Raw genomic sequence first — 12,308 nt, forward strand, 5'->3', positions numbered from 1 at the left:
TAAAATCAGCGAGACTCACACCCAAGTAAACGTGTGTGATGGCTAGCGCCTGTAGCACTTCCTTTTTGCTGGGAAGGAAGGTGTGCTTATACAAACGGTGCTTAGATCTGAGTAAAGCTGGGAGAGGGCGATCGGTTGACTGCCCATTCCTTGGTGTGTTCGGAAGCAAGTCCCCCTGTGCTACTCTCTAGCAAGTGTGTTAAGGCTTCCATTCCACCTTAGTTGTGCTCCTCACACTCCTTGCTTGCATTCTTCACAGAATGCATCTGTGTTACTATGCATCTACAGAGAAGCCGAACTATATGACCAAGGTGGGGTAGAGGAAGACCAGGTTAGTGGAACGTGGGAGAGGAGATCAAGGAAGTGAGGGGAATGTGGGTTGTTCTACAGACGGCAAGGTTGGCGAGTAGGAAGCACGACGACAAAAAAACAACAACAACGCCCCCTAACCCCAACCCAACGCTGGAGAGTCGGTGACTATTAAAGCCAAGAGTTATATGGCCCCTAATCGCAGACAGAAGCCCTGTAATCATCATTACACTCGGCTGTAGTCAGCAAGACATGGAAGGTTCCCTCGGACAACATGGGGAGAGACGTGTGGGCAGGCTTCCCTGCTCTTTCTATAGACGCTGCTGCCTTTTTCTTCCTTTAATGCTGACAATCCATTTCGGATGGCTTCCTCCCCTGTTGCTTTCTAGCATCGATCCCCATGCAAGCCCCTGCATTGTGCGGACGCATTAATTAAAGACCATTCATTTCACAAAAGGCCATTTGTATCTTTAGGAAATGAAGATTAGAAATATGAATCAGGACGGCCGAGCCCCGTTTCCGCCCAGGCACACTATACAAGGGAGAAGGGCTGGGGGGGGGGGAGGCAGGCAGAAGAAGAAAGGACCTTCGGGGTCTTTGTAACCTCCTTTAATTGAATGCCCATAAAAACGAATGGCCCGCGCTTCTCTCTAGAAGTATATGACCCGGGGGGTGGTGATGATCCGCCCTCGCCGCCCGGCTTCTTGCGTAGAGACGGTTAGATTCGAAGGTAGTGTCAGGGAATGTCAGGCGGAAGCTGGCCCTCGGGTCTTGGTCCAGTTCCTGGAAAGACATTTCCGCTTTCCGAGTAAAGGACCAGGAATGTTTCAGAAATGAAAGTTTTGCCAGGAGGAACACAATGGACACTTTCGGGTTAGAGGTTGCGAGCCACGCAGCCACGATTTAAGTTGACTTTGTGCGAAGTTCCCTGCGCTCTTGGAAGAAACGATGTATGTGTAGTGTGTTACGTGGAGATCCAGAGAAATTAATGTCATGTTCGTTTGCAGGTATACAACACAGCTTCCATGAATTGCTCTCCTGAAATCTTGGTTCGAAACAACTCTTGAAATCTACCAGGGGTTGCTGGGTCGTGTCACTACGGAGTGAAGGAGTACCCTCTCGTCTTCTTGCCTTCTTCCCATACAATTCAATGGGGCTCAAGAGGCTCCTCCGGTGGATTGTGTTTTACACATTTTCAGGCCCGGTATATTCACATCCAGTAGCTAGCTACAACAAATGGAAACGAGGGGCAATGTCGTCTATGCTGACTAGGCACCCTGAGGGCCAGAGTGTTCCATTATGTCGATGAGAATAGAGAGATTTGAAACCTTAACGCTTAACTTTCTAAGTGGTACTGACTGCTAAGCACACACACATAAGAATTTGGGAGGCAAGCCTAGGCTTGATTTCATGTAATGTGCTCAAAGGATGGGTCCAATGAGATGACTGGGTATTACAGGTCAGATAGATACACGCTACAACTGGCGCACACAGTCGCGTGAACTTAGCATCGTGGCGTTCCCACGTACATCAGTCCTGTTGTTGGCGTCATAACCAAAGGAAGAAGTAATAGAAACCAGAGTAAAATTAGGGAATTAAAGGTAATCGAGTGTCCTCTCCTGCTTTCACTCCCCACTTTTCTCATGCGCACCAGAAATAACCCCAGTTTCACTTAAATCCCAGCATGTTATCTGGGTCATATGTTCATTTGCTTACACTCACATTATTTTAGGTTACCTTCTGAGAATGGTGATTTCCAAATGAAGGCGAAAATGCATGAAGGCATGCACACACCTATTTAAAGCACGTTCTTCCTTTGAGCCTCATGCAACATCTTAACCAAAGAGTAAGGCTTCTTTTGATAGAAAAGAATTCATTTTGATATAATATAATTCCTATTCCGCAGAGATAGGATGCAGAAATGATACATCATCGGGATTTTTTTATTCCCTTCTTCTTACTTGTTTATTCAAAAGAACTGCTGCAACCTTTGCAAAGGTGCAAAATGTTTCCTTTCTTTCTATGCATGTTCAGGAACTAAAGAAAGTTCGGGAATTGTGCAGCTACAGTATGTGGTAATTAGTTCTTTAAAAACACACACACAGAGAGAGAGAGTGTGTGAAAACAATGCAAAAATGATCAGCATCATTATAAATGTTTTATTTTCACGGATAGATCCTGAATGATATATTGAAAGAGCAGTTCCTTCTTTTGCAAATTAACCTTTGAACCTTGGCTGAATCCCATCGCCACTGCTACGTCAGTAGCATTCAAAATGCAGTTTGAAGAAGGTAGGTTTACTTTTTCAAAACTGTTTCTGCACATCTTTCTTCCTCTTAAGAGCAAATAAATCGATGAAGATTGCAGAACGGGCAAAATTTCTAGCAAGTTCTTATGGGGGGGAATGGATTCAAAATGTTTCATGTGACGTTTCCTAAATATGGGGGTGGAAGAGACCTCTCGATCAATGCATAAATTTGGAAAATGCATTAATTTGGAAAATTGCTGAATGATCCAACGTCTCCTTCCCTTTTTGAAAAAACCTGATCACTTTTTAGTTACGTATATACATTTATTTTTTTTAAAATTTCTACTTAACCGTGAGAACTTCCTATATTATCTCCCAATATTTTTGTCCCTTTTCTCTCTGTATGTTTTGGAGTGTTGGGGACCTCGATCCACAGCCCAGTTAAGCGAGGGGCTTCATTTATTACCTGTTTCATTGGCCTTCAGTGTGGCTCAGTCGGTTTAAATACACTTACTCTCGTCTGACTGAACGGTGGCAGAGTTCTCAGATGCTTTCACATAATAAGCCAACCGTTTATATTATTCCTCTTTAAAACTGACTACCTCAAGGCTTCGGTGAAGTTGTTCTTCACTGAAACGTCGAAAACAACCCCACAACCCACCTCATCTGAATCAATCTCATTAATCTCAACTGAACTACTTGAGAGGCGAAAAATCTAGCCATGCAACATAGTGCCATTGTTTTATTGACTCCGAATCTATTCACAAGTGTCGAGTTTGAAGATATTACAGCACTCTTTAGCATATTTATTTACTGATATGGCTAGAACAATATATCTCCAGGTAGCCCGTGACAATTTTATTCTCTCCCTTAGCAATAGCTTAGCTATGCTGCTAAACATCCTGATAAATCTGGTCTCTACTACAACTGCTTGTATTTTTCCTAAACTTGAAAATGTTGTTGGTGGTGTGTGGGTGGGTGTTACACAAGCACACAAAAGAAAAACAACAACGTTTGATTGGGGATAGGGAGTACCTCAGATTATTTTTTTAATCGTCCAGGAAACGGTCCAATTTAAGAGGGGGGGAAACAGTTGTAAAAATTCAGACACTCCTTTAAGTGTGAAATATCATTTCATTGTGCAAAGTTAAAAAGAGAGTCGGTAATCCAACTTCCGGAAAGTGTTCTGAATTATTTCAGCAGACTCTTTTAAAGGGGATTAGCAGGGCTTTAGGGGCACAATCCTTCTGTTTTATTCAATCTCTGATTTTATGTTATAATTACGAGATGTAAAGCCTCTTGAATTAGTATGCAGCCGTGGTCCAGACATTATGCAGGTGCTATTCTAATCATTCAGCTTTTTAATTAAGGGACGAGGTAAGAAAACAGAATAATAAAAACACTTTTGTGAGAGCTGAGAAAATTGTGAGCGACTGAATGAAAGAAGCCTTTATACCTTCTCCTGACAGGTCAGACACCAATTGCCTGACTTACGACCTTTCCTTGGTGAAACAAGGCTGAACAGCTTTCTCACCTTGTTCCCATTATATGGCTTTTATACTCGTGGAGAACTTATGGAAATGCCAATAAGATTCTTTCTTAAATTGAGGGGTGGGAGGCAGGGAAGCCGTAGATATTTCCATTATAATAGATAGGTAGTTTATAAGAAATTACTTCCTCTCTTAACATTCTCAAATGGGTGGCCAACGTGGATATCAGCGATGGCCACTAGCATTAATTATTTGTCTTTTTTTAAAAAAAGAGAAAAATGTTTCCTTTGGATGTAATCCTGGCATAAGGCAATTCCAGGATGGAGGGGGTGCAGTGGAATAAGCATCGCTGGTGTTTAGTTATATGTTCCAACTTCCAAGCATAAAGTTTCTGAATTAGGCCCTTAGCAGATTAACAGAACAAACGTAGCCACGTCTACTCATAAGTAGTCAAATCAAATGGACTTGCTCCCAGGTAAATGAGGCTAGGATCGCCCCTGAAGTCTACTCTGAAGGTTGCCCACAAGCTAAATAAATAGGATTTAAACCTATTAATTTAGGGCTGCAGTCCTAAAAAAAGGGAGAGTTATCAGATGTTTTTCATTGTAAAGCCCAGTTGTAGTTAAACACTCTCCTCTAAGAGTGTGATCCTAACTACTTTTAGTGAAACGTAAATCCCGCTGTGTCCAGCGGCGTTTACTTGGGAGTAAACTAGTAAACCATTGCACCATACTGACGCTGCTGCAATCCTATGTCCACTTCACTCTTCCCGTCAGTATAGTGCAGCTTGTTTGCTTGTTGGACTACAACTCAAGAAAACCCAGGTTCAGTTTCTCCACCCATACCCAGTTGTGAAGCTCCCTGCACCATCTTGGGCTGGTTACCTCCTCTCAGCTTAGCCTAACTCACAGGGTTGTTGTTAAACAGTAAGAGGCAAGTGGAGAAATATGTGCGCCCCTCTCTGCCCTAGATTCTTGAAGGAAGGGTGGCATAAACATGGAATGAAATGAAGCCAATTCAACCCATCTCGACTTGCTCTTAAATAGACGTGCGCAGGCTTGGGCCTCACCAAAATATCAACAAATCTGACCTCAAGCAGTGTGGTCATTATTTCTCCAACGCAAGAAACTGAGGATTGTTCTGGTGGAATATGCTGGAAAGCACTGTAAGGCTTTCAGATACTCGACTGGCATTACCTCGACTGGGTTGAAGGCGGCCTAAAGAGCATTCCCAGGGCGTCTCCATTCTAGGCACTGCTATATCTCTTCATCAAGGGAGCTGCATCATGTGCTCACACCTGGTCACGCCCCCTGACCCGAAGCCCCGCCCTCTAACTCCTGACGAGTCTGGTTACGAAGAGTCTGGAGGAGAGGAGGAAGGCACTCACATGCCATGAAGTTCCCTAGGTGACCTGGCCAGCCGTTGACTCTCAGCCTAACCTACCTCACAGGGTTGTTGCGAGGATCAAATGAGGGCAGGGAGAACTATCTACGCCACCTTGGGCTCCTTGGAAGAAAGGTGGGGTGTTAGTGTAAGGTGGGTGTCAACCCTTTTTAGTTCAGTGTGGGAGAAACCCAAGGGCAGCTTAACATTAACCCGATTCTCACCATGTTTATTTGGAAGTAAGTCACCTAAACCTACCCAGTTTGTGTAGGTATTCTTAGGACTCGTTCCTCGCAGGTAGGAAATTCCGCTCAAATCGGTGGGACCGCTATAGAAATGAACTGTCAAAGGCTGCAATCCCAAGCCCTTCAATTCGTGACTTGGGCTGTCAGCAAGAGGATTTTGGTCGTTCCATTTCAATTGCTCTCCCACCACCTAAAAGGTCCAAGCCCCACATCTCAAACTGACTTGTGTCTCCCTCTGCCCAGGGCAGCGGGGCTCTTGACACAGACTTCATCGGTGACAGTTGGGTCGCTCCTCGAAGGATTTTGGAATTCCCTCGGTCAGATCCAGATTCACTCCATGATGTGTTTGCGCGTGACTGAATCGATCCAGCGTAGGCAGAGGTCCATTTCTCTTTCCCTCGTCCCCTTGGTTTGTCTTTGCAACTAATTGAATTTGCAAGAAGAAAGGCAAAGTTTGTTCTTTGGTTCTTGGAAGGAATATTAATAGGAGGAGAAAGAGGCGGGGCAGGGGCTGGGTGGGGGAGAGACCGGCTGGACTTTGGTGCACTGTATGCAAATATAGTGGGGGGGGGGTTCCCTTTTTTTTAGGGAAGGGATCTTTTGGAGTTGGCTTTCTTTATTCAAATGGAAAACCTCCCTCTCTCTCCCTTTCATTTCCTGTCCCAGAACCACCTCCCGCGTCACCTCCCGCCCCAGTTCGGAGCAGAGTTCATTGGCTGTAAATGAATCAATCCGGAATTCTCTGAGACTTTCTTCTTCTCCTTCTTCTTCTTCTTCTTCTTCTTCTTCTTCTTCTTCTTCTTCTTCTTCTTCTTCTTCTTCTTCTTCTTCTTCTTCCACAGAACAATGCCAAGTATTAGGATATCAGGAGCACTCGAAATGATCAGGAGTTCAATGATTTTGCTTTCACGGATGAGGAGTCTTAGTTCTCCCCCCCCCCTCCCCGCCTCCCAATGTAAATCAAGCGCTTTAGTTATTAAGGCTGTGCACTAATCTCCAACAACCTCCGCATAATGTGCCCGATGCGCCGCACCACTTCGCACCTGCATCCTGAATAGAGGCTCCTTTTCAATGGAAGACACGCTTGTTGGCCCTGCTCTCCAAAGAAGTTGTCTGAATAAGTCAAGCTCGCTGAATGCCCAGACTCGTTTTCGCTTGCTTGCCTTTGATCAGGGAAAATGGCTCCTAATTTGTCCGGTTGTTTTCTTCTTCTTCATTGTAACATCGTTTTGAGGTCTCATTCTCTCTCTCTCTCTTCTTAAATAAAAGAAGAAAAAGTGTCCAAACCACATTTTCCTTCAAGGGGGAATACATTGCCCCGCCCGCGGGGGAAAAACAAAAAACAAAAAGTAAACGCAAATATGTTACGTTGTGATGGGAGGTCATTCACCTCCACCGGCTGTTTGGAAGTCCCAAGCAAATAATCCCCAGCTATTTCCCCTTGGTCAAGTTGAGTTTTTGTTTAGTGTTTTGTTTTGTTTTTGAGGAGAGGGGAGGGGATTTCCTCTCAGTTCCTTTTCAATAGTTCTACAGAAACAATAAAAGACCCGCACATTTTTCAGGAGGAAGAAAACCCGGAGCATTAAAGTCAACTGCTTAGAGACGGGCGAGGACTCAGAGGAATGGGTATACATATGGTGTGTATGTAGGCGTACATGTACACACATGCACACATACGCAGAATACACAGCCACAAACAATAGTGGGCTTTTACACTGCTGCCACCCTCGGTGGAATCTTATGGTGAAGGGTGGGTAAGAATACTACTGCTATTATTACTACTACTACTACTACTACTACTAACAACAGCAATAATAATAATAATAATAATAATAATAATAATAATAATAATAATAAAATAATAATAATAATATGTGCCTGTCTTTCTAAAAAGCAGCTGGGGTTGTCAACAATGAGAATATATTTTATTAACTTTATTTGCTTTTTTTATTTTAATCATCCGATCAACTGTAGGTGAAGAATCCTGTGTAACACGAAACCTCGTTGTTGTTTTTAAAGCACAAATCAGGCGCAACCCTTGTCACTGGGTTTGCAATCCTAATCGCACTTACTTGAGAGCAAATCCCATGGAACTCAAGGCGCCTTAGTTCTTCTGAATAAACATGGACAGGACTGTACTCCGAGTCTCTAACCCAATGGACACTTACCCGGAAGTAAGTCTCTTTGAACCAAGCGGAAAGGAGTAAACAAACATACAGAAGCTTAGGTTGAACAGGGTGAGCGCTATCGGAGTGGCGAGGTTTGTTTGCTTATGTTTGGGTATCTGAGCAGACAGCAACAAGGCGGTGGCTGTTGCTCTGATTCTTTAACGTAGCCATGTTTGTCTTGTTTGTTTGTTTAGGTCTATTTTTAGCTCGCCTTTCAATCATATCGATTCCCGAAGCGGGGCACAATTAAAATTTGTCCATACAAATAGAATCGTAATCCAACAATAAAACAGCAGAGGGACAAGGCGGGTGGGGTGGGAAATCAGGAGAGGACATTAGCTATAGTCAAAGGCGAATAAGAAAAGACCTGCTTAAGGCTGTCATTCTAAGCACGCTCACTCGTGAGTAAACGCCATTGAAGACAGCAGGGTTTACCTTCGAGGAGCCACGCGTAAGATCGCTCTCTAAGGTGGAAGTTAATGGGACTAAGCCAAAACAGGTCGTTGGCATATCCCATAACAGCAACAACAGGCTGGATGTGTAGAATCTAAAAGAAGCAGCACCTCTGGACATTTTTCTCTGAACATCTCTGAGGAACAATTATGTGTTTTTTTGGAGTGAAAACTGGTTGCCCCCCCCAAAAAAAGTCTGTATTCTGAAAAATCTTAATATAAAGATGCTTCTCTTATTTCCCGATAGGCTATTGCAAACGGGACATTCTTCGTTTTTAAGTGATTCATCTTAAAAGGGTGCTCTGAGGTTGAGCTTCCTGTGGGAGAGGGAGTCATGGTGTCCTTATTAAAGCCCCTTCCCCAACATTCTCTGCGGATAAGCTTCCAGTAGCAGACCCTTCCTTGCGACCGTGTCCTCATTCTCAAATGAAAGGACTTGGACATTCCAGCTGAGATAAACTCAGGTTATGATTGTTGCAAGATGACACCGCCCCCGTCAGGTAAGAGCCAACCCGCACATTTGGCAGTAACAAACACAGGGGATTCGCCGGTAGAGATACTCAACTCGTAGCTGCAATCAGCCCTGCCACTTTGACTCTTTATTTTGTTTCATTAGATGATTTATATACCGCTTATCTACATTCATCTGTGAGCAGTGTGCCTGAATTCCAATTCAGAAAAGGTAAAACTCGGTTAAAACTATAAAATCAGACTTCAATTAAAATGCCTGCTGGATTTTCTTTTTTTAAGGACTCCAATAGGCACTCGAAGTTCGGCTGAGAGGGAGCCTCGCTGACCTCAACTGTACAAATTTCGTCGTGTGAGACACATATTTTCCAACAAACTGAATGCCTTCACACTTTGCACGTGTGAACAGGCCTAAGTCGGTCATTTCAATTGACTTTCCTGCAAAAGCTTAGGAATGAGGTATCTTATGTACCATAGGCAGTGAGAAGGGTTAACTCCCACTCACCCAAATGTATTATAGATCTCAGGTGGACTGAGGACTATATTCCTTGGCTATTATTGGACCGTCATTCCTGGAACGCAACAAATGGTCTTCAAACTCCGCCACTCCGCCCAAATCCTTAATATATCCAACAGAAGCTGCTGGGAGTTAGCATGAACTCTCCTTCCCCTTCCTGCAGACCTCCTGTCTCGGCGGTCCTCCTCAAGGTGTCTTGACCGTTCAGCTTCAGCGTCTTTTAGCTCTCACCGATTACAGAGCCAGAGCAGCGGCACCAGATTTCATGACCATTGAAATCCACGCGGATTCAAAATGCTGTTGGTAATGAAATGGGCGGCCTTGACCCTCTCATCCCAGGGATCCCTCCTTCCGGTTTCTGACATGTGCCAGTTGCATTGGCGAACTTTCTCGCGTTGCATGCACTGCTCTCCTTTGCTACGCCCCAATTCGGGGCATGCACTCGCAGTTTCAGAATCTGAGCAGCCATCGCTGCCTGGTGGTGACCTAACATGACTCAAATCCCCAGGTATACGTGGATCCAGCAAAAACCTCCAGCCAGCTTCCCCTCTCTCCACCTTTCTCTGTCGTCTTCCCTCCCCTCCCCTCTAGGAACACCAAGCGGTTTTTTCCTGACATTACCGTAGGCTTGGACTAATAGAAAGCTAAGATCTCGCCCAGCCCGCTTCCCGCCCCCGCCCGCCAATACAGTTTAAAACACTTTGATGTCTTGCCAGGAAATATACTTCCTTCAAAGAGGCATGTCAACATTTGTTTTTCCCATTAAATGGCGTTTAGTTGCCACTGGAAGAAAAAAAAAAATGATGCTAAAAGACCACTTTTTAATTCGATGTATAACAACCGCGGGGGTCTAAGAGAAAATAACGGCGAAAGCGATAGACACAAATAACTAAATTACCAAAACGTTAGTATATCTGCGAACTTCATTAATATGTAACAGACTCCCCAGTTAATCTCCAAAAGCCAGTGTTCCCCCTCTAAAATAGCACTCTGGGACGAATTGTACAGGAGATCAATCACTGCTAATGCAGGAAGGTTTACTGCAAGGGGGAAAAAAAAGCTATTTACACCTTCAAATAGAAGCTTTTGAGATTTAAGAGTAAGGGTCATACATCACCAAGAATAAATGATTATGAATTGGTAAACGCGCCCTCCAGCCATTAGCTTTGCCACGCGATTTATCATTTCGGGGTGTTCTTTCGCCCCCCTCCTTTTCTTTTTAAAATAATCGGGGCTGTTTGGGAAAGGAAAGCATGACGGATTCTCCCCACCCCCTTTTAAAAAGGCCACCGCGGGAAAGTTTGTTTTTGCATATACTATAAGTCATCAAAACACCGGCCATTCAGCCAGAAGCGGGGCCACTTATGGATTGCTGCGCCCAGAGGACAATGTGGTCTTTTCACCGTGGCCATTTGTTACCCAGCGATTGGCCGGCCCGGCGGGGCTGACACGTCCGGTAAACCTCCAAAGGCGCCGGCCACTTCGAAGGGGCGAACTTGGACTCTGCTGGCCGAGGAAGGTACCGGCCGCCCAGTGGGAAATTCTCTTGCGCAAGCTCGGTGGCCAGCAATGAATGAGTGAGTGAGTGAGTGAGTGAGTGAGTGAATAAATGGATGGATGGATGGGTGGGCGGTGTTCAAGAGGAGTGGGGGATTTCTCCCTGGGATTTACCCAAGTTCTTTGGCCAGTTCACAGTCCAGATTCCCCCCTCCCAGAGTCACAGAGTGTTTCTTCTTTATTACCGCCCAGTTGTCCAGTCTCCAAGTCCTGCAGCCGGTGCATCAGACTCGACCAGCCAGGAAACGCCCTTCCCTTGACCTTAGGCGGCACGTGGTGGAGCCGCGCTGCAAGCGGACCGAGGCGGGGAAAGGGAGACTCGCTGAGGAGATGCTGCAGAAAGAGGAGTAAGGACCTCACAGCCTCCCTAATCTCATCCATAAGTGCAAACTAACAATTGGAGCGGTGGTGCGGAATAGGGATATTTCAAGGAGAGACACATTTCCCAGGATGCCCTTTATTCCTTGCTGGTCAAAAGCTCTTGGGTCTTGACCTCTGCACATAAGATGTATAAGGCAACCTTCCCTGAGGACCAGACCGGAGAGAAAAATCAATCTCCGTTCTAAGAGCCGCTTCACACGTTACGCAAAAGGAAACCCGAGTTTGTCGACAAATAGCCTTTTTGTTAAAAAAAGAAAAGAGAGAGAGCTTCAGTCAAACAATGCTCCCTGTAGTGCGTACCTGTGTGACACAGCTGCTTGTAAACCCATGGATGTCCTATTCACACGTTATGTGTTTAAACATCTCAACTAAACACGTAGAGCCGAAAGCGGCGAAGGCACTGAGTTAAGGTCAGCCTGAGGCCTGCCACCCTAAGCAGGTTCCACTGCGAAGCAGGACCCGCTGAAATCAGTGGGATTTTACTCCGGATATATAGTTTTAGCTGAAAGCCACAAAACCTTAGAACGAGGGAGCACGGAGGGGTCAACTCCTTCTGAATTTGCCGCAAGGAAACCAAACTCTTGCTGAACAAAATATTTGAAAGATCAATTTCCTCGGGATTTTCCGTAATCTTTCTCCGAAAGCTTAAATTTAGACGACGTCAGTTGTGTTACACGCCTCCCTGGAAGTAAGCCCTTATAAACTTGGAGGCATGTCAAAGGAGTTCCTTTAGTTTATAAAGCCTCGGTGGAAAGGCTAGTTGATACTTTAAACTCTTGAGACCAGATTTGAGGTTCAAGGCAGCCCACACCGCACCCTCTCCCCAATAAATCGGATTCCACTTGTGACAAATTTTGGAGAGGGAGAGTGGGAGAGAGGGATTTAATAGACCTGAAGAAAGGGGGTTCTGACACTCTGTCTCTCAGTAGGGAACAAGATCTGCTGGCGGCCTCCAAGATTTCCCCCCTGTCTAAATCATGCACGATTAAAAGACCTGGACAGATTCTGTAATAAAACCTCTTTTTATAGGCTGGCTGAGATTTTACTATATATTCTAAGCAAAGAATGGAAATGCGAAGTGGGCGGAGGT

Source organism: Podarcis muralis, chromosome 6, assembly GCF_964188315.1.
Source record: "Podarcis muralis chromosome 6, rPodMur119.hap1.1, whole genome shotgun sequence".
Taxonomy (NCBI): Eukaryota; Metazoa; Chordata; class Lepidosauria; order Squamata; family Lacertidae; genus Podarcis; species Podarcis muralis.